This window comes from Vulpes vulpes, chromosome 9 (assembly GCF_048418805.1).
Source record: "Vulpes vulpes isolate BD-2025 chromosome 9, VulVul3, whole genome shotgun sequence".
NCBI classification, from domain to species: Eukaryota; Metazoa; Chordata; class Mammalia; order Carnivora; family Canidae; genus Vulpes; species Vulpes vulpes.
Window position 1 is genome coordinate 8,741,941 of NC_132788.1, and position 26,305 is coordinate 8,768,245.

General features: G+C 47.3%; 1 pseudogene; it reads right to left on the reverse strand.

Annotated features, from left to right (window-relative positions):
* Nucleotides 1-1,621: 1,621 nt before the first annotated feature.
* Nucleotides 1,622-2,337, reverse strand: LOC112925514 (cofilin-1 pseudogene; annotated as a pseudogene).
* Nucleotides 2,338-26,305: the final 23,968 nt, after the last annotated feature.

Consider the following 26,305-nt stretch of genomic DNA (forward strand, 5'->3'; position numbering starts at 1 on the left):
CTTTCTTTCTTTCTTTCTTTCTTTCTTTCTTTTATAGAGGCCCAGGGGTTGAATCACTAGTAAATTAAGCCACCTATGACACTCCTGCCTCTCTTTGTTGGTGATTGGTCTTGGAATGGGTATGTGACTCAATTCTAGCCAATCCAACACAAGAGGAAGTCCCCTGGAGAGACTTCTGGGAAAGATTTTCTTGCCTGACTAGGGAAGGTGCCTTTTTAGACCATCATCTTCCTTCTTGTTCAGGACAGTGTTGTGTGGGTTTGATATTTGGACCTGCAGCAGCTATCTTGCCACGATGAGGGAAAGGCCCAGGAATCAATATATTTCTACGAATTGTTGATAATATTTGGGGAAGCTCAGTGAACCCATGAACCATGAGAGCATCTGAGGCACCTCACCAAGTCTAAGCACAATGTCATCAATGCAGTGAACCAGCATGATTGCCCTGTAGGGCAGCGAGATGGTCAAGGCCCATCCAGCACAAAGTCTAGAAGCAAAACGGAGGAGACTTGCTGCTGTTCATTCCCTCCCCACGCATCTGATCAGAGAGGAGAGTTATGTAGGATGGTAAGAGGTGTTATCGCCCCCCCCCCACACGCATACATGCACACACACATGCACACACAGGCACACCCCTTCAACTCATTCACAGTGATACTAATAGCTATGTTCCCTTCTGGGCTTTGATTTCCCTTCAAGTTTACTGTTTGTTGGGGAGGGAGACTCCTGGGGCTTCTCCTTTGCCCTTCCCATCATAATAGCCCTTACTTTTGGGTCACAGAACCAATGTGTGGATTCTGCTTGAGGTTTAGGATATCTATTCCAAGCCTACACCGAGGCACTAGAGAAGTAATGGGTCCAGCAGTCCTCCTATGAGCAAGACTCCCACCAAAGCTCCATTTATCACTCAGCCTGGCAGTGTTCTGGTTCCCCTAGGATTACTGTTGGTCTGTGCTGTATCCCAAAACCCCTGAAAGTTCAGGTTCATTCCTTTCCCCAGGGCACAGTTTCCCTGACGTGTGGTCAAATCCCCTGTAGGAAAAGCAGGAGCAAGATAAGCAAAATACATTTTTGATGTTATTACTTTTTTTCCCCAAGGGGGACCCAGTCTCCATTCAATTCAAGGGGCTGCGAGCTGACATATCAGAGAAGCCACCCTGGGACCTTCTGCTGAAATCAGAGACTATTTCGATGGCAGTGTCCTCCCCAAAACAGTCTGCCCTGAATGCTGGCTTTGGCATTATTGCTGCTGGACCCTCAGGATTATGCTGTTAAACTCTTTTTTTTTTACATTGTTGTGTGTGTTGTTGTTGTTTTTTTTTAATTGAAGGTCCCTTACTGGTCCTGTTTCCATGAGTGCCAAGACCAGGGGAAAAGGGGAGGCAGCACAAGGAAGGGTCATCTCCACAACATTCCATTTATACACAGAACTAAACAGACAAGCACAGAGTCACTATTGCAGTTAGAAATTGGCAGCATAGGAAAAGGGAGGAACAGGTGGGGAACTGGGGTGTCATTAAAAAAATACAGGCTCCCCCAAACTGGGGTACCTGGGGGGAACTTGGTCTGCTTCAACCCAAGAGGAATCAGAAGATCAAAAATGTTTTGAGAAAGACAGAACTGTCAGGGATAGAGGGAGGAGGAAGGTCCAGGGGGTGAGGGGGCTGTTTGGCAACTGGGGTGAAGGGATTGCCCTCCCGCTGCTGGGATCCCCCCAGCCCCTCCAGTCTGGCAGGAAGGGGGCAGGCTACAACCCCCATGGGCAGGTCTGGGGCTGCCAGATGCTCCAGGCAGGGGGCTGGAGGGGGCTCACAAAGGCTTGCCCTCCAGAGAGATGACGGCACTGCCCCCCAGTTTCTCTGCCAGGGTGCAGCGGTCCTTGACCTCCTCATAACAGTTTGCTTGTAATTAATGCTTGATCCCAGTCAGCTTTTTCTTGATGGCATCCTTGGAGCTGGCATAAATATTTTGCCCTTAAGGGGTGCAGACTTGGGTGCTCAGAAGATAAACACCAGGTCCTCCTTCTTGCTCTCCCTGGTCTCATAGGTGCGTCATAGAGGGCATAGCGGCAGTCCTTGTCTGGTAGATAGCATCTTGACAAAGGTGGCGTAGGGGTCATCTACAGTCTGGCCCACATCACCTACCAGGATCTCCTTGCCCTCCTCGAGGATGATGTTCTTGTCCTCGCTCAGGCAGAAAAGTACTGCCTTCTTGCACTTCTTCACCTCTTCTGGTGTTGAAGGCTTATGCACCTTCATGTCATTAAACACTTTGATGACACCGTCAGAAACCGCCACGCCAGAGGCCATGTTTCCGGAAGCGAAAGGGAGATAGCAAAAAGGGTCAGAAGAGATGAGAGCCACTGCAGGTGCTGCTGGGATCTGACTGAACCCATGCTGTTAAACTCTTAACTCTGCTGCAGCTGCTATATTACCTGGCTGACCACAGGACCTTTGCATCACTCCTTCACAATTCAAAGTCCTTAGCAGGAGTACCTAATTGGCTAAGTTTATGTTACGTGACAATGTCCTAGTTATAAAGAAGCTGAATGAGAGAGTAATTGATTCACCTTTGACTTCCACAGAGAGGAATAGAGGCTGGGCTGCCAAAATATTGGTGATTTTTATCTTTGCTCATTGCTTACCTATGTAGTTGGGTCTCTCTCTCTCTCTCTCTCTCTCTCTCTCTCTCTCTCTCTCTCTTTTTAAAGATTTTATTTATTTATTCATGAGAGACATAGAGAGAGAGGCAGAGACATAGGTGGAGGGAGAAGCAAGCTCCATGCAGGGAGCCCCGTGTGGGGCTCAATCCTGAGACTCCAGGATCATGCCCTGAGTCGAAGGCAGATGCTTAACTGCTGAGCCACCCAGGGGCCCTTCCCTCTTTCTTCTTTATTGAGGTATGGTCGACATATAACATACTAGTTTCAGGTATACAACATAATAATTCAACATTTGTATATATTTCAAAATAATAATTCTAGTTAATATCAGCTACCATACATAGTTACAATTATTTTCTACAATGAACATTTATTATATGCATAATTTTAAAAAGGAGTCTGTCATTTTGCATATTTTTGACTCAGCCTGTTCCAAAGTTATAATTATTATACATGTTTGGTGTGTGTGGGGGGCATTAAAAATAGTTCTTGGACCCGAAAAGATCTGGAACACTAGCTTTAGAATTTGAGGTGTTTGTTGTTTGTATGTGAGGGTGAAACCAAAGTGGCCCCGCCTGGTCCTGCCTAGCCCGCCTCTGTTGGGAGACATCTGGAGATCTGTTTAGGCTCCTTGACTTTCAGAAGAGGTTGTTAACTGTGCCCTCAGCTCAGCTGCCTGTTTAAACATGAGGTCTGCACTTAACTGGCAACACAGAACATTAAGGGTCCTTGACATATCAGAGCCGCAACCTCAAACTCACTCTTGTTTGATACTTAGCAAACATTTGGTTGAATTAAACAACATTTAGGAAGACTTGTCTGAATGGGAGTCACGCATTCAGTCATGCATGAGGGCTCTAGCCCTTGTTAGCATTTATTTGGGATTGAATATTACATCTTGGATGATCACATGCTCTCTGCTCTGAGGTGCCTGGGATTGTTTTGTTTGAACCTACATGGAGTCATGCCGTTGACTTAAAGAAGGGCAGCTGTCGATGCTAACCCTATGGCACTCATTGTTTTATTTATAATAAGGATATTTTTAGGGCCTTGTTCTCTGTATTACAAAGCCCCCCCTTTTTTGAGATTTTATTTATTTGTTCATGAGAGACGTAGAGAGAGAGAGAGAGGCAGAGAGAGAAGCAGATTCCATGCAGGGAGCCCGTTGTGGGACTTGATCCCCAGACAACAGGGTCACACTCTGGGCCGAAGGCAGGTGCTCAACTACTGAGCTACCCAGGCATTCCTATGAAGGCCCATTGTATGAAAGCATATAGAAGAAATTCCTTTCTGGTCTTGGAATTAAGCACCTGATTTGTTTATATCTAATGAACATTGTGAGTAATATGGCCTTGTTTCTTCCTTTGAATGGGCTGTAAGGAAGCTCAGAGTCAAATCGTGGCCCGTATCTAGCAAGTGTAGAGGGTTTTCATGATAAACATTTTATGTATTAATCTTATCTCTTGCTCCACGTTATTTCACCTAATCTAATTTTCCCTTCTTACTAATGACTTAAAAAAAAAAAAAGATTATTTAAGAGAGAGAGAGAGAGCATGCATATGAATGGAGGGGAGGGGCAAAGAGAGAGGAAGATGTGGGCTCCTCACTCTGCAAGAGCCTGATGAGATGTGGGCTTGGTCCCAAGACCCTGAGATCCTGACCTGAGCTGAAGGCAGATGCTTAATCAACTGAGCCACCCAGCACCCCTTTCCTGTGATTTTTTTTTAAGTATTTTATTGAAACATTTTGTAAGCAAGCTTAAATGTTTTTTCTTTATTTTTTAGTCAGAGAAAGGTAAAAACAAAGATACATATAAAATATTTATAGTGTTATATTTTCACTTGGATCCTTGTACTGAACTCTGTGATATCCTCTAATCTGGGAAGCTCAGGGATTTTATTGGGTTTGCAGTTTTCATTTCAGTCTTTGAGAATAATCATTTTGTCACCACTCCTGTGATCACTGTGGTGGAAAGAATTTTCATCCTTTTGCATTCTTGCTAAACTCCTCTTCTTCCACCTGATGTTTACTTAATACCTAACACAATCATTATGAACTTCTCTTTATTCTCTGAGTAGTGGAATGGGATTCAGAAACTCATGTCCTCATTAAGTTTTATAATCCTCTAACAAGAATTCCAAGCATTTTGAGTCTTTAGAATTTTTTTTCTTTTTTCTTTGCTATAGATCTGGGACAAATGAACACTCAAAGTCACTGGTTTGTCTTTCTTGAGGCAAACTTGAGAAGACCAATCTGTAGTCAAGGAAATGCTAACTCTCTCAGCCACCAACACATATAACAAAAACCTAAAAACAGTGTGTTTGCAAGGCACCTGGGTGGCTCAGTCAGTCAAGTGTTTGACTCTTGGTTTCGGTTCAGGTCCTGATGGCCCCACATTGGGCTCCACGTGGAGACTCCTTGAGATTCTCTTTCTTCCTCTCCCTCTGCCCTTCCCCCCTCTAAAAAATAAATAAAAATTAAATTAAATTAAAAAAACCCCAGTGTGTACAGAGGAATTTATGTATTCATTCTGGGATAATTCTGAGGCAGCGGTTATAATCCTCTATTCAACACGTTTCTAGTAGGAAAAAAAAAAGCAGAAAATCAGGACAATAAAAAGAAAATATTGCCCAGTTTTTTATTATTAGCAACTAGAAGATTAGCTTTCCAAGTTTTAAACAAAGTGCTTGCTTTATTCCATGAATATTTATTGAGAGCCTACTATGTGTAAGTCCCGTGTTATATCCTGGAATAGGGCATTGTTCAAAACTAGACACAGTCCCTACTCTGTGCTTCCTATTATATATCTCACAGCCCATAACACATTTATGCAAATGATACCACACAGTACATTGTGTCCTGATACTTGCTTTTTCTCACCGGACCATATATTTTGGATATCTCCCCATGTCAACATCTATAGACAGACATCATCATTTCAAAAGGCCAAATAGTATTATATTTATGATTAACCATACTTTATTTTAATCAGTGCCCTCATGTTGCAAACTTTTCTACAATTATAAGAAGTACTTCTGGGTGCCTGGGTGGCTCGGTTGGTTAAGCGTCTGCTTTTGGCTCAGGTCATAATCTCAGGGTCCTAACATCTAGTTCTGCATCCAGCTGTATGCTCAGCAGGGAGTCTGCTTCTCCCTTTCCCCCTGCTCATCCTCTCCTGTCACTGTCTCTCAAATAAATAAGTAAAATCTTAAAAAAAAAAAAAAAAGAGGTACTTCTGTCCACACCTTACACTGAACCTGTGCACCAATGCTTTCAAGATGCTCTTAAGTCATCCTCAGATGCACCAATGTGGAAAATTGACTCCACATCACTGGTAATCTTTCTGGCTTTTCTAGTTCAATGACTTTGGCTGTGTCTTTTGTGCAGGTAGCCCGACTTGCTCAGATCTAGCTGACCAGAACTGCTTGGGAGATGACTGAAGAAAGTGTCTGGCTTTATCCTTATAAGGACTCCCTTTCTATAATGACAGCATCATCTTATGTTGGTCTTAATGATTACATTGCCTTGTCCCTTCTGGGGGTGGAAGGGGCCAACTCTCTTTCTATTCATGCCTTGCTTGAGACCTGGCACCCTCTTCCTGCTTTATCCTGGTGCTCATGAAGTGTGTATCTGATAGATGAATGCATGAATAAACAGATTCCAGGATCATAGAAATGGTATGGCTGAGAGGCAGTCCACAGGGAGTAAGTGATGTTGGGGGCCATGGCAGGCAGGCTTAAATATGACACCATGGATAAGTTAAAGATGCATGTTTCAGTTTCTAGAAAAAAAAATAAAGGATAGAAACACCACCAAGAAACTTAGCTAAAAAGCTAATAGATGAGGGTCACTTGGGTGGCTCAGGGTGTGATTCCAGGGTCCTGGGATCTAGTCCCTCATCGGGCTCCCTGTGGGGAGCCTGCTTCTCCCTCTGTCTGTGTCTCTACCTCTCTCTGTGTGTCTCTCATGAATAAATAAATAAAATCTTTAAAGAAAAATTTTAAAAAGCTAATAGATGAGATAGATGGCATAGTAAATGATATTCAGTTTACCCAAAGAATGGCAAAGAAGGATAAAGAGAGGAAAAATGAACTTTGAGGACAAAGAACAAACTAAACCAAGATGGTAGACTTAAACCCAACCCTATTAATAGCTATTTAATATTAATTAACTAAATGCTTATGTAAAAAAACATACATAACATTCCCCAAGATAGACCATATTCTGGGCCATAAAACAAGTCTCAATAAATTTCAAAGGATTGGGGCACCCGGGTGGATCAGATGGCTAGGCATCTGCCTTCAGCTCAGATCATGATCCTGGAGTCCCAGGATGGAGCCCCACTATTGGGCTCCCTGCTCAGCGGGGAGTCTGTCCTCTTTTCCCTCTGCCCCTCACCTGTTGGTGCTTTTTCTCTCCCTTTCTCTCAGATTAATGAATAAAATCTTTTAAAAAATTTTTTGAAGGATAGAAAACATGCAGAGTATATTATCTGAGGTATTAAATTAGTCACCAATCACAGAGGTATTAAGATTAATAATCTATAACAATATGATAACCAAAAAGTTCTCAGATATATGGGAATTAAACAACACAATCCTACATAATATCTCAAAACATCACCTATGAAATTAGGAAATATTTTTACTTGAATTAAAGTGAAAATAGGGACGCCTGGGTGGCTTAGTGGCTGAGCGCCTGCCCTTGGCTCAGAATGTGATCCTGGAGCCCTGGGATCAAGTGCCACATCAGGCTCCCTGCATGGAGCCTGCTTCTCCTCCCTCTGCCTATGTCTGTGCCTCTCTCTCTCTCTCTGTGTGTCTCTTGTGAATAAATGAGTAAAATTAAAAAAAAAAAAGCAAAAGTAAAACCCCAAAATTTATGAGATGCAACTAAATGAGTATGTGGAAATATTTTTTTTGTTATAGCTATGGGCTAGTCATTATTATGTGTCTTCCTTTCTCTTCAACTTTTGAATGAGAGACTATCTATTATATTTTCCTGTCTCTGTCTTGCCTTGATTTGTCAGGTGTATGTTGGGGTGATAACTGGTCTTTGTAGTTCATAGGTCTCTGCACCTAAGAAGCCAAACATAAGGAGCCGTACTCAAGAAATCACACTTTCAAAGTATCCCCACCTGGATCTAATATTCATGGTGAGATTCTGGACCTCAGGCCTGAGTGTGGTGCCAGAATGGAAAGTTACTCTGGAAGTTTTACTTCGTTTTATTTTCAGAGGTGACTCTATTTGGCAAGTGGATACGAATTATGAGGAGTTGGAGGGCAGATTGGGATAGATTGTGACACTGGTGGCCCCTGGTGAACCAGGCCTTCTTCAGGCCTTCCCATCCTCATATCATTCCATATTGACTCAGGCAGGGCTAATGCGACCTGAGCAGGAATGATGCAAGTAGAGACTTGATCAGTGCCTGCACGGTGGGGCTTGTGCTCTTGGAACACTCCTTGAAATTCAGCCCCATGTGTAAAGAAGCCCTTATTGGGCTACTGACTGAGGAAGCCAATGTGGAGAGGACCCTGCAGGATAAGAGACAAATGTGTGTTCCAGCTCCCACCAAGATGCAGCTGTATGAGTGACCTCAGCTATACCACAAACCACCTAGTTGAGCCCCATCAACCCACAGAAACATGAGAAATAATAAGTCATCATTTTAAGCCACTAAGTTTTGGGGTGGTTTGTTGTGTGGCAGTAGACCTCTGGAACATGTAGGGAGCTTTGGAGCTGGGATGGTCTTTCAGAGTTGTCTCAAAGTGAGACATGAAGCCAGGCCTTTTTACCCCCATATAGACCTGAAGGGGAGCAGAATATGCCCCCCAAAACATGCCCCTTCAGCTTGTGGATTATTTTGAGCTGAAGCCAATCAAGTCCCAGCAGACTCCAGAAAAGCTTTTTACTTCTCCCTTAACTGTCTAAAGTAATTTATATAGGGGGGCCCAGCCCAGAAAGAGAGCTATCAGAGATAACTTCTTTTTATGTGAAAGACATCTGCACGGCAGGACATTTGATTACTAAACATCTGCTCTTCTCATCTTCCTGTGAATTTCCTCTCTCCTCTTTGAAGCCCCAGGCTCCCATCCTTTTTCTTAGTTCACGATGGCACATAAGCCTCAATTGCCTGACTGCCTTTGAGTCTCATATTTTTATGGGGCTCCCGTACGTGTGTAATTAAATTTTTTTCTCCTGTTAATCTGTCTTATGCCAATTTAATTATTAGACCAGCGAAAGAACCTAGAAGGCAAGAAGGGAACATTTTTCTGTCTCTGCAGACCTGTCATTAGGTTCATCATGCCTCTGGGAAGGCAGCATGATCTTGGGTGAAGCAATATATATATATATATTTAGCCAAGGGCAATTCCCAGAGTTGGGTACAACTGTGAGCACTCAGCAGCCAACACTTCTGGAATCTACGGGAATGAGTGCCTTGATCTGGTGGCGCAGTACAGCATTCACTATAGTCAGATTTCTACAGACTTCCACTGTTGTCCCATTGGTAGGATAGAGGAAGGGGGCTACAGATACTTTATCTGATGCCAGGTCAGCGTTCTGGCAAGATGTGACTGGCTTAAAGGAAGAATAATGAATTAGTCTAAAAACACATGCTAGATGGGCCCTTGGGGGTATCTTTCCTGGGTTTCTGGTTCTAGGGAAATACTTCCCTCTCCGTAACTGGCGGCTGAGGAATGAGAATTGAACATCACATGTCCCAACCCTAGAAGGCCACCCTGACTCGTTTCTGTGCTCATTGCTCAGGCTATGGAAGTCATAATCATGAAATCTGATCTTGGGGTGGCTAGCTCTCAGAGACAGGGATAGGGCAAGTCTGAAGAGGGTATGGCGGTGGGAGCAGGGGTGTCTGGCAATTAGAGGAGGGTGGCACTGAGAAGGAATCTTATGCAAAAAGTAGGTATCTTGGGATGCCTGGGTGGCTCAGTGGTTGAGCATCTATCGCCTTTAGCTTGGGTCATGGTCCCAGGGTCCTGGAGTCCTGGGATGGAGTCCTACATAGGGCTCCCCACAGGGAGCCTACTTCTCCCTCTGCCTGTGTCTCTGCCTGTCTCTCTCTCTCTGTGTTTCTCGTGAATAAATAAATTAAATATTAAGAAAAAAAAACACCTAGGGGATCCCTGGGTGGCTCAGCGGTTTAGCGCCTGCCTTTGGCCCAGGGCGCGATCCTGGAATCCCGGGATCGAGTCCCACATCGGGCTCCCTGCATGGAGCCTGCTTCTCCCTCCTCCTGTGTCTCTGACTCTCTCTCTCTCTATCATAAATAAATAAATAAATAAATAAATAAATAAATAAATCTTAAAAAAAAAACCCACAAAACAATACTGAGCACACATGTGTATTGATCACCTTCCCAGCATTCCAGGCTTCCTTAATTAAAATAACCTAATTTTCAACAACAAAAAAAAATAACCTAATTTTCATTCAGACATTCTGCTTCAGGGCGCACCCTTATTCACCCAAAGTTAACCTCAGCCCGCCCCCAAGGCGGGGCCCACGCCTAAGCCAATCAGCACACTCCTCTGGATTGCCAGTGGTCATGTGACCCAAGGCGGTCCAATTAGAGTGAATCATAGGACAGTCCCTTGGAATGCTGGGAAAGGGGCGGGCTGGTGGGCGCTCTGGGCGAGGCCGGTCACCAGCCCAAGGCCTCTGTGGGTGAGGCGTCCTTTCTCCTCTCTTCTCTTGAGGTGTTTTTTGTTGTGGTTGTTGTTGTTTTATGTCCGAGACTGAAAATTAGACACATCGGGCAGGCGAGCAGGAGAAAGGCATACAAATCTATAGAAGTTTTATGTGACATGGGAACTCTTCAAAGGAAGTGAAGACCCAGAGAGAGGGTGACAACCACTTACTTTTCCTCCCGGTTGAACAAAGAGAGACGACTGTGGGAAATTTAAAAAAAAAATTTTTTTTTATTTATTATTTATTTATGATAGTCACAGAGAGAGAGAGAGAGAGAGGCAGAGACACAGGCAGAGGGAGAAGCAGGCTCCATGCAGGAGCCGGATGTAGGACTCCATCCCGGGTCTCCAGGATCAGGCCCTGGGCTGAAGGCGGCGCTAAACCGCTGAGCCACCGGCTGCCCATTTTTTTTTTTTTTTTAAAGATTTTATTTACTTATTGGGAAAATTATTAAACTAGCGTGAGGAGGCCGCAGGAAGATAGAAAGTACCTGGACGAGGCCTGTGTGCACGGCATTCTCTAGGTCTCGACTACCTGCCCTTGGCGCTGAGGGTGCTCCTTTCCCCTGGGGTAGAGGGAGGGCATCGTGTGAGCTTTTAACCTCCTGCTTTCTGAGAGAAAAGGGGAGGTCAGACTGCCCTTCCTGGAGCTGCTCTTCTTTGAGTGCTTTTAGCTCCAAATAATCCGTAGGCCAAAGGGGCATATTTTGGGGTGACCTAACCTGCCATCCTTCAGTCTTGTTTGACCAGTGGTGAGACAGTCAGGGGATGCGACATCGAGCAGCCGCTGAAAATGACCAATTGGAACGATTTCCACGAGAAATGAGAAGAAGGGGTCATGAATACATGGTGTGAGATCTTATATAATGAGGGGACAAAACGTCCATTTTAGCCAAGTGATCTCTTGGTGGGAGGTAGGATAGGTGGGGGGGGGGGGGGGGGAGGAGGCTGTCTTCCTCCATTAACTTGGCTTGAATCCTGTCTGATGCCTGAGGGAGGAGAGGGCACCCCCTTGCCCAGACTCAGCCTCTGTGTGAGGGAGAGGCACCCCATGAGAGCCGGCCAGAGGTTGAGCCCGAAGCACTGGAGAAGGGGCCTCCTCTACAAATTCAAGACTCAACATACCCAAACCTATTGACACTACAGTCACCCCACTGGGGATCTGCTCCCCTGGAGAAGGGCCGAGACCAGAACCTCTGGGTTCTATGGAGTGAAAGGCGCAGGCAGGCTCAGGGCCCCAGGAGAGGGGAAAGTTTGCTCCCCTAGAGGCTTGTCCAGCTCACTGCACTTCAGCTTCCGGTGGGCAACAATTCTGTCTTGTTGTTGGGTCCCAGTCACCCAGGACTAACGTGGGCACTGGCACAAGGCCGCAGGGAAAGAGGCCAGGCTGAGGTGGGGGAGGGGCACAGACAGCAAAAGCTGGGGGCTTCCCACCTGTGCGCCCCCCAGTGAGGTGAGGCCCAGAGACCCCAGGCTCCCGCCCTTTGTCGTCTAGCCTGACTTCAGAGCTGCAAGTTCTGCTTTCTGGCTGTTTCAGACATTCCTCCTTTATGCGTAAATATTAGTTTTAAGGAGCCTCCTGCCCAGGGAGGTCTTGGTCGGCTTAACTGCTCTCAGTGGGAATATGCAACTTTAAAGCCTTTGGAAAGAATCTCCTTCTGAGGAATTTGCATTTTCAGAAAGCTTTCAATAGAGGGCCTAAGCGGTGGAGCCTGTGAATAAGGTCTTTCTGTGTTTGCTGCTCCAGGCGAGCAGTACTGGAGGAGTAAGAGGAGGGAGGCAAACTGCACTCCCCCCGCAGCTGCGGCAGAGGGGGTGTAGGGGATGGTGCATTTGCCGAGAGTCAGTGAGGATTCTGGGATGTGTGTGTTGAGTCATCTCTTCCCCGCAGGTTTCCAGGGAGCTAGTTTGCATGAGGTAAACTCGCGACCTGATTCCCAATTCCGAGGGCCACTGTTTCTTGCTTTGCAGCTTTCTCTTGCCTCAAGGATCTGGCCTAGTGGGGGAGGGGGTGGGTAGTCCACTGGGTAGGGGAGGCAGAGCCTGGTCATACAGAATTCAGCCCCACACTCGGATGGACTCCCCTTCCCTCCCTCCTCCCTCGGTTGGGACCAGGGCTGCTATGGCTGTCAGAAGACCTCACTGTGTGGTTTGCTAATAATGCTCCCCTTGGCTCTTTGGCCCTTTGGCCCCACTCCTGGTTCATCTTCATTCTCTGAGGAAGCAGAGAGAGAAAACCTAGAGAAAGAAGGTAATTTTAAAGCCGCACCCATCAATAGTGAGGCAAAGGCTTTCTGCCGCAGGGTGGGAGCTCATCCTGGGTCATTGACTCACTCCAGGAAGCTCCCCCTGGACGCGGTGACAAAGAAGGGGTGTTTGCCAGTACTCCTCCCCCCAGGAGTCCTTCCCCTCCTGTGGCCTGGGGTCTGCCTGTTGGAGGTGTCCTCTTGGCAGGATACAGACCAGCAGGGGCCCCTGGACACCACGACGATGCCCCAATTCCTCCTGCAGAGCCTTAGTGTACCTGGGATCAAACAACTGAGGGGTCTGGATTTGTCACTCTGAAGCCCTTTGAGGTCACTGACATTGGTGACCTTGTCCTAAGACCAGCCTATACACTAGAGCAAGCAATTGCTCTTGCTTTTATTTCTGAGATTAATCAAACAAGATATTAAAACGGACAACAAACCTGTAGAACCAGAGGGCCTCCAGATGCGGCTCTGTCCCCCTAGAAAAATATTATGCCATACCCCACTCTTTCTTCCCCTAACCTCCCTCCCTGCTTCTGTCTCTCCCTTTCTTTCAATTCAAAATATTATTGATTCTTTCTGTATGCCAGCCATTGTTACAGGAGCTGGCAATATATTTGCGGACAACAAAATAAAGAGATCCCTGGCTGGTAGATCTTACAGGCTAGAGGAAGGAGACAGGCAATAAATAATCACCATAAGCAGTAAGTAAATTTTATAGCACTTCCGAGAGTACTAAGGGCTATGGGAAAAGAGACAAGTGGGGGTTTGCAGTTCTAAGCAGGTGGTCAGGGTGGATCTCATTGAGAAAATGGCATTTGAGCAAAGGCTTGAAGGCAAATGTAGAGGACGAAAAATATCTGTCCTTCTATCCCTCTAAGTTCTTGGCTGGGGAGTCTGTAACAAAAAAGCAGATTAATAACAGAAACTTACTTAATATGTTATGCAACATGGGAACCTTTATCAGGAAATATAGACTTGAAGCAGTGAAACCTGAGCCTTTCAATGCTAGGTTTGAGGAAGAAGGAAGAGGTGTAAGAAAACGTGGTGGGACATCTGTGTCTTGGAGATAAGGTTGCTCCTTTCCTGTGGATATAGAGAGGCCACCTCTCACCTGAGGGTCTATGACCTGCTTCAGGGGAAGGTCACAGAGTCCTTCCTGCACCTGCTGTTTTTCTAATTCCTGCAGCTCCACACAGCCATGGGCTATGAGGAAGAGTGTGCCAGACACAGGGACCAGCCAGCACAAAGGCTAGTGCGGGATGATGCCTGGTACTGGTGAGAAACAGCAGGGAGGTCTTCACAGCCAGAGCACAGCAGGTGGGCAGAGCAGGAGATGCTGTCAAAGAGGGAGGGGCCTTGTAAGGCCCACTGGCCACTGGAGTATTTTTAAAATTAAAATGTCAAGAATTGGGGCACCTGGGTGGCTCAGTCAGTTAAGCCTCTGCCTTTGGCCCATGTCATGATCTCGGGATCTTGGAATAGAGCCGCACGTTAGGCTCCCTGCTGGGGACAGAGGGATCTGCTTGTCCCTTTCCCTCTGCTTATGTTCTCTCTCTCTCTCTCTCAAATAAATAAAATTAAAAAAAAAATTAAGTCAAGAATACACTGCCAAGGACTCTCTTCTTAACATAATTAGAACCAGGCTCCTCTGGCCCAGACCTTGGCCTGTTTAGTCTAGTTTTAGCGGGAATCCTGCTGGTTCAGTTTACAGAATCCTAGACCCTTGGTATCTGAACTCCCCTGATACCTGGTCAAATTCCTCACTCATCCGTCTCAACATTTTTTACTCTGGCCTGTCTTTAGCAAGAATCCTATCCAGTCGGTTCAGCCAGAACTTCCCCTTTCCCCATGTTCCTTCTTCGTAATTTCCCATTCACTGACCCCACCCTGCTCTTTTGCCTATAAATCTCCACTTGTCCTTGTATTCAGAATGGAGTTCAGTTCTCTACTGAGGTCCCTTCCCCCCCTGCTCCCCCCCCACAGCAATATTTCCAGAATAAAACATGCCTTCAAAAAAACAAAACAAAACAAAACATGCCTTCACTGCTTTAACTTCTGTCTGGCTCTGGTCTTCTTTCAACATAGAAGTAGAGAGAAGCATCACCTCTGCCTGTGTCTCTGCCTCTCTCTCTGCCTCTCTCTGTCTCTGTCTCTCTGTGTGTCTCTCACAAATAAATAATAAAATCTTTAAAAAAAAGATTTTATTTATTTACTCATGAGACACACATAGAGAGAGGCAGAGACACAGGCAGAGGGAGAAGCAGGCCCCATGCAGGGAGCCCGACGTGAGACTCGATCCCGGGTCTCCAGGATCAGGCCCTGGGCTGAATGCGGTGCTAAACCGCTGAGCCACCTGGGCTGCCCCACCTTGTGTCATCTGTTCCTTATTTCTCATCTCCCTGATATCATAGCATTTCATCCATAAGTATTTCTATGTGTATCTCAGATGAGGACTTCTTCTTCTTCTTTTTTTTTTTTTTAGGACTTCTTTTAAGCTGAACATAAAGTCATTTTCACATCTAAAAATTTACAATAGGGCAGCCCCAGCGCTCAGAGGTTTGGTGTCACCTTAAGCCTAGGGCGCGACCCTGGAGACCCTGGATCGAGTCCCATATCAGGCTCCCTGCGTGGAGCCTGTTTCTCCCTCTGCCTGTGTCTCTGCCTCTCTCTCTCTGTGTCCCTCATGAGTAAATAAATAAAATCTTTAAAAAAAAATAAAAATAAAAAAATAAACATTTACAATAGGGGGACACCGAGCTGGCTCAGTGGTTGAGCATCTGCCTTTGGCTCAGGGTGTGATCCTGGGATCTAGGATCAGGTCTCACATAGGGCTCCATGAGAGGGGCCTGCTTCTCCCTCTGTCTGTGTCTCTGCCTCTCTCTCTCTCTGTCTTTCACGAATAAACAAATAAAATCTTAAAAAAATAATAAAAATTTACAATAGGGACATGTAGGTGACTCAATGGTTGAGCGTCTGCCTTTGGCTCAGGTTAATCCCGGGATCCTGGAATCGAGTTCTGTGTTGGGCTCTCCTCAGCAAGCCTGCTTCTCCCTCTGCCTATGTCTCTGCCTTTCTCTCTGTGTCTCTCGTGAATAAAAAAAATCTTTTACAAAATAAAAATAAAAAAATAAAAATTTAGAATAATTCCTTATTATAATTAAGTATCCTGTCATTAGGTCATCAGAGAGTGTTTTGCACAGTAGTAACATGCTTTGATTCACTTCTTTAATGGTCAGATTGTGTGGTGCACCCAGATTTCTCATACTCTGGTACAGGAGGGTGAGATGGTGGAGCCAAAGAGAAATGAAAACTTTAGTCCACCAAAAAGAATCATACAAACATATTCATAGCAACTTTAAAATTCCAAATTGGAAACAATCTCAATGTCCATAATAGGCAAGTAGATAAGCACATTGTGGCATGGCAAACATGGAGATGCTCAGAAAGAAAAAGAAGTAAATTATTGATATGTATGAGAGTATAAATCAGGTTCAAAACATTGTTGAGAGGCACTGGGGTGGCTCAGTTGGGTAAGCATCTGCATTTGGCTCATATCATGATCTCCAGGTCCTGGGATGAAGCGCCTTGTCAGGCTCCCTGATCACTGAGGAGGGAGCTTTTCCCTCTCCCTCTCCCTCTGCCCTTTCCCCTAACTTGTGCTTGCTCACTCTCAAACAAATGAAATCTTAAAAAAAAAAAAAAAAAAACTCTTGAGCAAAAGAAGCCAGATACAAGAGTGCATGCTGGTTGATTCCACTTACCTTAGTTTCCAGAGTGGGCAAAACAATAGATCTATCTCTGCGTGACAGAAATCAAATGTCTGGTGGTCTTGGGTCAAGGGGACATGGATATTGACTAGAGAGGGGCTGGTAGGTGGGGAGACCTGGTGGTGTAGTTTGAAGCTACCCTCCCTCTGATGGGCTACCAGCAGCCACAGGCCTGATTTACTGCCCTGCCAAACATGGTAGGGAGCCTGGGACCTCAGAGGAGATGGAAGAGGCTGCCCTTATGTACTCCACCTCAGTTTTATGATTGGATTTGCCAGTTTAGTTCCCTTGATCCTGGCTACTCATTCTCTAACCTGTAAGCCACCAGGCTTCATGGCCAATGGAAGAGTCATTGTCCTCTGGAGGTAGTAGGGTGGGAAGGATGAAGACCAGAGTAGTACCTGAAAACCTCAGGACCTTTCAATTGGTCTAGCACCAGGCACCAATGAGCTGTGGGCCAGATGGGCAACTGCAGGAAGATAGGGTACCCTGGACTTGGCTCTGCCTTTGCCTCTTGTACCCTCTTCCTGTGTACCTCTTCCACCCTTGGAAGGACTACTTCAGTGGGACAGACCTGACTTTCTCATGAATAGCCAGTCTGGTCTAGAGACTTTCAGAGTCAAGGTCTGACTCCAGTCTGGGGAAGATGCTAGACCCACAGGCCTAGACTTAGCCAGGCTGACCCCAAACCCACAGCCACAGTAGCCTTAGTTATTACCTCTGTTCAGAAATATGCTTGGTCACACTTCTTTCTAGCTTTAAACTTCCCTCTTCAAAGCACCTGTTGGGGGAATGCCTGGGTGGCTCAGTGGTTGAGTGTCTGCCTTTGGCTCAGGGCCTGATCCTGGATTCCTGGGATCCGGTCCTGCATTGGGCTCCTTGCATGGATCCTGCTTCTCCTCCCTCTGCCTGTGTCTCTGCCTCTCTTTCTGTGTCTCTCATGAATAGATAAAATCTTTTTTTTTTTTAAAAAGCACCTGTTGGGGCTATTGCTTGAAATTGGTGGCAATTAATAATTTCAATCCAATGATCACATTTATAAACCACTCTGAATACAGTGGTCCAACTCAAATCTCAGCTTGTAAAAAAATTGTCCCAGTCAGGGCAGCCTTATTCATTCATTCTATTATTCTATTCTCTTATGTGTCAGGAAGGATTCAAGAGAGGCAAAACACCTGGTGTCCTGCCTCTGGGACCTAACAACAGAGGAAGAGGTAGAAATGCCAACAGAACTGCAGGATGAAGAGTAACGGGGGATGCTTGGCATGTGGCCATCTATCACGCATGGTTTCCACTCTTCAAGAGGGATGCCTATGGTCCATGACAAGTACTAGGAGACCCAATGCAAGGCCAGTGTAGGAGAGCATCTACAGATGAGCCCCAATGGTAGGGATGACCAATAAGAATGCCATTGGCATTTTGGGTGGGATAACTCTTTGTTGTGTGGCGCTGTCCTGTGCTTTGCATTCTCAGCCTTCATCACTAGCAGCCCATGGTATCTCCCTTTCACTGTGACAACCAGTCACATTTCCCAGGGATGGGAGGGTCAGACTGCCCAGGTGACCACTGCCCTGAGGAGTCCAAACATCAGGGGTCTGTGGGTCAAGGCAACTGTGAATTCTTGGCTCCTAGCTACTCAGGCATTCACTCTGGTGAAATAGTGGGAGTGGAGGAAAAGAGGGCAGGAGTGGAGGCTAGCACTGGGGCTCTGATTGCAGGGCCAAAGCCACCTGAAATGCATATCTGTGCTACCTAGCATCTATTCCCATTTCTTTTGGTAACATGTTACCAAAACTACAATTTGGCCTTTTCCCTGCACTCTGCACTCAATCCTCAGACTCTCCATGGAGCTGACCCTCAATTCCAGAAGTGGGTCTATCCTGGCCAGTCAGAGCATTGCATTTCCCTGGGCAGAACATGGGTTCCAGGATGGATGCAGGACCTAATGAGAGGCCAATCAGAGCCCTTTGCTGCTGGGAAACAGACCACCTTACCTGCCAGATTTGACCTTCAGAGGCTACCGGGCTGTTGCTGCTACAGCCATCTGGCCCCTTTGTGGGAAGAGCCTGCCTGAGAATGGAAGTGACTCTGCTAAAGCAGATAGAAACAGGTTTGGGGGCATGGCCTAGGTCCCGGAACAAGCCACCTCTGAGCTGGAATTCTCTCTTCACTTTTATTGGAGTCAATACATCCCCACTTTGTTGAGGCCAGTTTGGGTTAGGTTGTCTGACATTTATGAAAAGGGATCAATGAATAGGCTAGGCGAGAAGGAGCTAAAGGTCTTCAGTCAGAGGAGCCAGGCTGACCAGAGGCAGAAGCCATGGGCCCCAGTCCTCTCCACCATGTCTATGGCCTGCAGGACCGGCCTGCAGCATGACTCTCCCTGACCCGCGAAGTCTGCATTCTTCTTAGGGAGGCTGCTCCCTAGAGGTGGTGAACCCTCTCCCCACCTACCAGTGTCTGTTTAGGAAAGAAAATCCTGGGATTGGGAGGTGGTGAATGGGCTCTGGGCTTCCTGGGACCTGGCCCCGCTCACCTTGCCAATCCCACCTTCCCTGTTGCAAGTAGGCCGGCTCCCTGCCTCCTCAAGGGCTGTCCTGCTGGTTCCCAGCTGTCCTCACCAACTCTTAGAGGTACAGCGGGTCCCTCGGGCATGGCTCTGCTCATGGCTTACTTGAGTTCAGAGCTCTCCTCCCCATTAACCACCCCCTCCCATCCCCTGGCCATTACTGAGGCTTCAGGGCATTCTGGACTCCACACTGCTGCCATCTACCTTTCTTTGCCATGGAGCTCCATCTTTGGAGTGGATGAGAAAGTCCTGGGGGAATTAAGCACCTCCATTCCAGCAGCCCTTTACTGAAGACCAATGGGATGGGTACAGAAACATCCAGCTTTCCCACCTCTGCTGGGATTACTCTGAGGTATATGGTCCCTTTCCACCCCCAGCTGCCCCAGCAGAACTAAGCTTCCATTGTCCCCAGTGGTCACTGCACCTGACTTGACTGTCATCCCTTCCCTGTTTCACACCCCTCTCCCCGCCTGGTGTTTCCTGGGATCACTTTGAACTGAGATCTCTGCCTCAGTGGCTCAAGACCTACCAGGCTCTTGCGGGGTGCAGCTAAGTCAGGACATACCACAAGGCTGGAAGTGCTGCCTTGCCTTATCCCTGCGATGCTCCCGTTACACATGAAGCTAAATAAAGCCATTTCCTAGAGACAGTGTTCCTTGGCACAGAGCCTCTGTTCCCCCAGGTGCAAGCCTGGAAAGGGGCTGCCATGTTCCTCCTATTCCCACCAACTGGGATCACCCCTGGATGGAAGTGCAGTTGACCGGTTATGTTAGGTATTGGATTGAGTTGTACAATTCTTGCTTTTAGAGTGGGAAAATCAGGAACAGTTTGTTTGGTGAGTATGTGCAGAAGAAGCCAACCCCTCTCGGGTCTGTGGTCCCCAAACCGCAGGGTCCCTCCCTCGTTTGCCTGGGGCTCACAAAGTCATTCTATCCCATTGCCAAGTCCAACTTTGTGTCTATGGGTAAAACACACTAATGAAACAGAGATCTTTTTTGTTGTTGTTGTTCTATTTGGTGACAAGAGAGATCCTTGATGGAAACTGGATCTGTAAGAAAAATAAGGACAGAGCCATTAGCTTAGATGATATTCCACGACCTTGGAGTTTTGGTGGCTTTCCAATTTTGCAACCCCGTGGGTTGAAGGTTCAGCAGCTAAGATCCTCTGTGGAAAAATAAATTTATTTAGGATTCAAATTTCTTCCATTCTCCTGTCTACTCTCCTTTTCATCCAAACACAGCCAGTTCGAGCTTGGTGTTTCTCTTCAGGCTGTAACGCGCTTATGCAAAGTGCCTGGCAAGCACTTGGTTCAGTCATCATTGGCGCCTTCTTTTCCTCTCCCCGCCCCCAGGTCCCCAGTGGCAGTGATAGAGCCTCACTCCACCAAAATTGAGCTGTGGGGGATGAATTTTACTATGCTCAGTGCCCAAAAAAGAGGAGGGAAGCAGCCCCTTGCTGTTAGTGCCTCGTCATAATTGGTGGGATGCTAAGAGAGGGGCTTACCAAGCTTTAAGAAAGAAGATTCTAGAAACACTTTTTCCCAGAGAGGAGGCTTTACCACTGCCCTTCGATGGTTCTTTAGTCTCTGGGCTGAGAAGGACACCAAATGGTTTCCTTTCCACAGGGTCTAGTTGCTGAGCCTAAGGAATTCAGGATGACTCAGTGTAGCTCTACCATGCACAGCACACACTGACTTGCACATACCCTCAGGGTGGCTCTCAGTGGCTAAAGCACTTGCCCGAGACAACAGGTCTGGGCATTGGAGTTCATCCTACACTCTGCTTCTGTATCACTCTTGCCTATCGTAGTGGGTGCTGCTGGCAGGGGGTCCCACCTAGTTTGGATGGTCTACTTCTTTGCCCAACAGCAAAGGGAAACAGCCTCAGCCCCAGACCTGGGGTAGAATGTAGGGGTAGCTCTGGATTCATGCAATCCAGTCATGATAATTCAACTCCCTGTGCTATTCATTTAAGAAGAGGCATGAGACCCAATTCAGGGGCATGTCACCCCAATTAGAGGGCAAGTATGCCAGGAGCAAGGGTTTCTGGGAAAAACTTAATTCAAGAAAAGACATAAGGAGGAGGTTGCCTTTTTCCTGCTTCTGACTGTCAGGGTATGAGGCTACGGTTCTGGGAACTCTTCCAGCTGTCTGCCCGTGAGGGGAACTAGCCCCTTCTCTGCTGAGGGGTGTCAGAGGTGAAAGCTGGATAAGTCCTCAGGTCTCTGATGACACCGTTGAGTTAACCATTCCTGACCCCTGACGCTTCCTAATTGTTCCCTGAGATAATCTCCTTTTTACCATTTTGGGGTTTTTGTTGTTGTTGTTCTTTAAAGATTTTTAGTTATTCATGAGAGACATACAGAGAGAGGCAGAGACACAGGCAGAGGGAGAAGCAGGCTCCTCACAGGGAGCCCGATGTGGGGCTTGATCCCACAACTGGAATCACACCCTGAGCCAAAGACGCTCAACCACTGAGCCACCCAGGCCTCCCTCCTTTTTACCATTTTGAATAAGGTTTTCTGAAATTTGTGGCACCAAATAATCTAACCCACATTCCACTTATCAAATCAAGTCTTTAAATGCCTCATGGCATTTGGAAACCTACCTATTCACACGTTCAATTTTATAGCTGAATTAAAAAGAGAGAAGTCAGAGCAGAACACTTTACAGTTTACAAAGCGCCATAACTATTAGAGGTAGGTAAATTTCATTCAACTGTCAAGCTAAGGAATTCTTCTCATGAAGCAGGGAAAATTTTTTGCACCAGAAAGGATCAGCACTGAGAGCAGGGGGTTGAACAAGCAGGATGCCTGGGAAGGGCGAGTCCAGTAAGCACCTGGGTCACCTCATCCAGCCAAGAAGCGATGAGGCCGTGAACCTGGGTGCTGGGGTAGGGCCCTCCCTTTGTTCACTTGTTTACAGAGGGGGGTGGGTCCTTGCATCAGGATAGGGAAGCACATGTCTGTCTGTCCACACTGTGAGGAACAGAATAATAAGCAGAAATGTAGCAGCAGGATCCTTACCAGCAGAGGTCACAGCCTGTTCACCAGCCCCTTCCCCTGAGATTCTTGTCTCTTTGCTGCCTTTCCCTACCTGTGGATGCCACTCGTTGACCTAAACCTATCTGCTCTCTTTACCTCTGAGAACTTCCTGGGACCCTGCGTGCTTGCCTAGAACCTGAGCAGACCCACAGCAGGTGTCTTCCCCATTGGCACCTTCCTTCCCTACCAGCCTTCTAAATGGCATCTTCCTGGCTTGGGTTCCTGACTGGCTTTCTGCACTATTTTTGTCTTCTCCCTGAGTCATCTTAGCCACTGCCTGGGGCTATATATCTCAGCTCTTACTCCTACACTTAGAGCTAAGACCCCGCTTTTCCTGTGACTTCCATATAACCACCTGCCTCCGTGACATGTCCATTTGGTAGTCCAACAACTCAATAGTAACAACAAAACAGAACTCTTGATCTCCATTCCCTCCTGTGCCCTGTGCCTCTGGCAATGGCACCCCAAGGAGTCCTCCATGAGGCTTCCCTTTCCCTCATCATATCATCCAATCTATATCAGCAAGACTTGGCTGATTCCTTCCCCACCGTGTCCCTGGTCACTTTCCCCTCCACAGCTATCACCCTGGTCCAAGCACCATCTTTGCCTGCCTAGGCCAGTACAGATGATTCCCCCCTGGTCCTCCTCCCCCTTCCCCATCCTCTATCCAACAGGAACTGTGATTGTTTTGAAGTTAAAACCAGCAGCTTGAGAGACTCCCCTTTGAGGGGAGGATGAAATGAGTTACTATATGTAAAGCACCCAGCACAGTGCTTGCACACAGGAAGTGCCATGAAGAATTTGCTATTGCTCTGCTTCTGGGGGGCTTCCAACCCATCTAGAACACAACAGAAATCCTCGAGGCCCTGCCTGACCTTGGTCTCCCCTCCAGTGGCATCCTGACCTGCAGAGCTCCAGCCATATTGGCCTTTTCTCTGGCACCCAAACATGTTAAACTCCTCCTTCCTGCCTAACTATTGGATCTGCTAGTCTGTCTGCAGGAACACTCTTCCCTCGGATTTCCATCTTCTGGCTCCTTCGGCCATATGCATCTCAGTTCAGAGAAACCTCCACAGACCAGCCTATCTCCAGCAGCATCCCCTCCTGCTCACCCGCCCTTCTCTGCCCTTTATCAGATCAACCTTATATCTTCATTTCCTTGATAACACTTGCCACTAAATCAAGTGATCTTGTTTATTCATTAACTTGTCCATTGTCTCTCTGTGCCCATGGGAATGCAGGCTCCCTGGGTGGGTGATGGGGGGACCTCTTGTGTGTCTTGTTTTACTCCTATAGCACAGGGTAGGTACATAAGAAATCTTTAATGAATGAATGCATAATTTAATTAACACTCTTTTTCCTCATCTGGACTCTGCCTTCTAGCTTGGATGTCAGATAAGCATTTGTGTTCCCATGTGGATTATTATCCCCTGCCCCTTTTGTCTGGGTGCCTTGGCCAGCCTAGATCCACAGACTTTACCAGACTTTAGAGTCCCAAACCTAGGCTTGGCCTGTTGGTGGACCTGGGCCATCCATGGCCTACTGTGTCGTCATATCTCACAGTACCCAGTGTGGTGTGGGGCACATGGTCAGTGCTGACATGTAATGGCTGTGCTGACCCACTTGCTCGTTTACATAATTTGCAGGGGTTCATGTGGGGGACAGTGGGGAGTCTGGGTGGGAGACACTATGGATGACTAATGTCTAGGAAATGTCACTGCAACTTCTAGGCTTCTAGAAAGTCCTCTCCTGACCCCTGCTGGTGGTACCATATTCAGACCTCAGACTCCCCATGTCCACTGATTGGGCTAGGACACTGTAGCACAGTCTCTGGCAGAAGCAAGTCTGCAAGAAGCCAGGCCCTGCAGAGGTCAGTTAAAAACACATTTCAAGTGTCCCAATGCCAATTAGCATTCCATCCCAGTGCTGGAACAGTAATTTGACAAAAACAGTGGGTCACATGGGGGAAAGCCACCTCACCAGAATTGCCAGGAAAGGACCCTGCCTCAGGCCACTCAAGGTGGGTGGCACAGTCTCCCTCTCCCTCAAGGGAAACCAGAGTGGTCACAGGACAGCTCTGTAAGGGGGGATGAAGTCTGTCCCTGGGAGGACCAGCCCGTCAGGTTGGAGTTCTGGCCCTGGACTTGTTGCATCTGGCCCTGAGAACTCGGCACCCCCACCCTGCATCAGGCAAGAGGCACAGCCTAAGAAGACATAAGGAGTCACCCCTCGGGGCAGAAGAAAGAGGTGAGCTGTGTGAAGCTCATGCACAGCATGCATTTGTAAGTTTGTTAAGTGATGTCAGTGATGCAAAGTCCCACCGGCCACTTGAACCCCCGGGACCCCCAACACACTCACAGCCTCAGTCTCTGGGGAGCCTTGCTGGCTTTGCCACCTATTCACTCTCAGTTAGTGCCAGGGGGCACTAACCTGCTCCAGGCCCTGGGTGGGGTTCCATGACATTCCCTTTCTCTCGTCTTCCCCCTCCCCACATTGCTATCAGCGATCTCCCCCTTTCCCTCCCTGGACCCCTCCACACAGGGCTCAGGGAGGTGTGAACTAATGCGATGCTTCAGGTGGCACCTGACACCACGTTAAGCAACCAGATCCCTGCCATTCCTGTCACCTTTCAACCTTGGTTAAAGTGGAAGACAGCACCTGGAGCTGCCTGCCTCAAGGTCCGACGCATGTCCTTGGAACCCCCAGGGCACCGCCTTGAAAGCTGAGCCTTTCTTAGGCACCCTCATCAGCTGTAATTCCAGGGCATTTGGGGTTTATATTTACCGTGAGTCTTTTTATGGCAAGCGATTGGATTTTTCCATTTATGGCCAGACTGAAATTTCCCTTGAAAAAGAAAGCTAATTTTAAAAGGAGTTAAGTGATATTGCAGGTGTTGAAGTCGGCCAAATTGGGGGAATGCTGAGTTTAAGAAGCGATGTTGATGATGATGATGATGATGGGGTGGCGGCCGTCTTGAATGCCTCATCTATGCCAGGCCCTAAGTGTTTGATGTGCGTATTTTTCACCAACTCCTCCCAACAACCTAGTGAGAGGGGTACTGTTATTACCACCATTTAACAAGAAGAAGATGTCTAGAGTTTAGGCACTTGCCCCAGGCCCCAGAGATACTGGATGTGGGAGGGGATCTGACCTCAAGCTTGCCTGTCTCCAGGGGCAGAACCCAAGGGGACAACGTGGGCCCAGATGTAAGGAGCCTCTAGGACAAAACACTTTAGTTCAGGGGCAATCTTTAGACTGCCAGTCACCACCATCTACTCAACCCCTGTGACCGGGCCTGGCTGTCTGAATGTCCCCTCATTTAATCCTCAAAACCATCATCCTTGGAGGTAGTTACCATTCTTTCTACTTTAGCAAAGACATTCCCCTCACAGAAGTTAAGCAATGCATCCCCTAGGACCCAGCTACCAGGGGACCCCTGGGTGGCTCAGTGGCTGAGCGTCTTGCCTTTGTCTCAGGTCATGATCCTGGAGTCCCACATCGGGCTCCCTGCAGGGAGCCTGCTTCTCCCTCTGCCTGTGTCTCTGCCTCTCCCTCTGTGTCTCTCATGAATAAACAAAATCTTAAAAAAAAAAAAAAAAAAGACCCAGCTACCAGGTAACAGAGCCAAGACCAGAACCTACAGCTCTGACTGGTTCCCTCCACTCCCACGATGGTAACAGTAACAAAACCTGCCAGCTGGCTAGCCCTGTCCTCTGAGCTCCTTATCTCATACTCCAACAATCTCAAGACATAGGTATCATGATCTTCCCTATTTATAGATGGGGAAAGTGAGGCTCTCAGCTGCTGTGGTATATCAGGAACTTGGGGTGGTTCCATTCTTCCATGGAAGTCCTTTGATTTCCAGACAGCAGAGCCCCTGAGCAGATGGTGAGTCTACTTTTTGGGTGGGGCTGTTGAGATACTTTGAGCATCTGTTTCTACCTAGTGCCCCACTGTGGCCATTCCCTGTGCATTCCTGTGGCTGGTGGAGGTCTGGAGGTGGGATGAAAAGCTGCCATTACCATCTGACCACCCCTTATTATCAGGCATTTGCTGCAGGTGGACTTGACTATGGGGACAACTGTGGGCACTCTTGGAACCCACCCAGATTCTCTTTCTGGGCCGGTGGATCCATTCCCCAGCTCTTGTGAGATCCACTTTTCCACAAAGACATACACTCCCCAACCCCACCCCTGTTGCCAATGACTCAGTGATGGAAGGGCTCAGAAGGCCAATCTTCTTGCTCCAAGGTGAGACCAGCTTGGTGAGACCATTCATGCCCCAGAGCTCCCCTGGGATCAGGCTGAGGC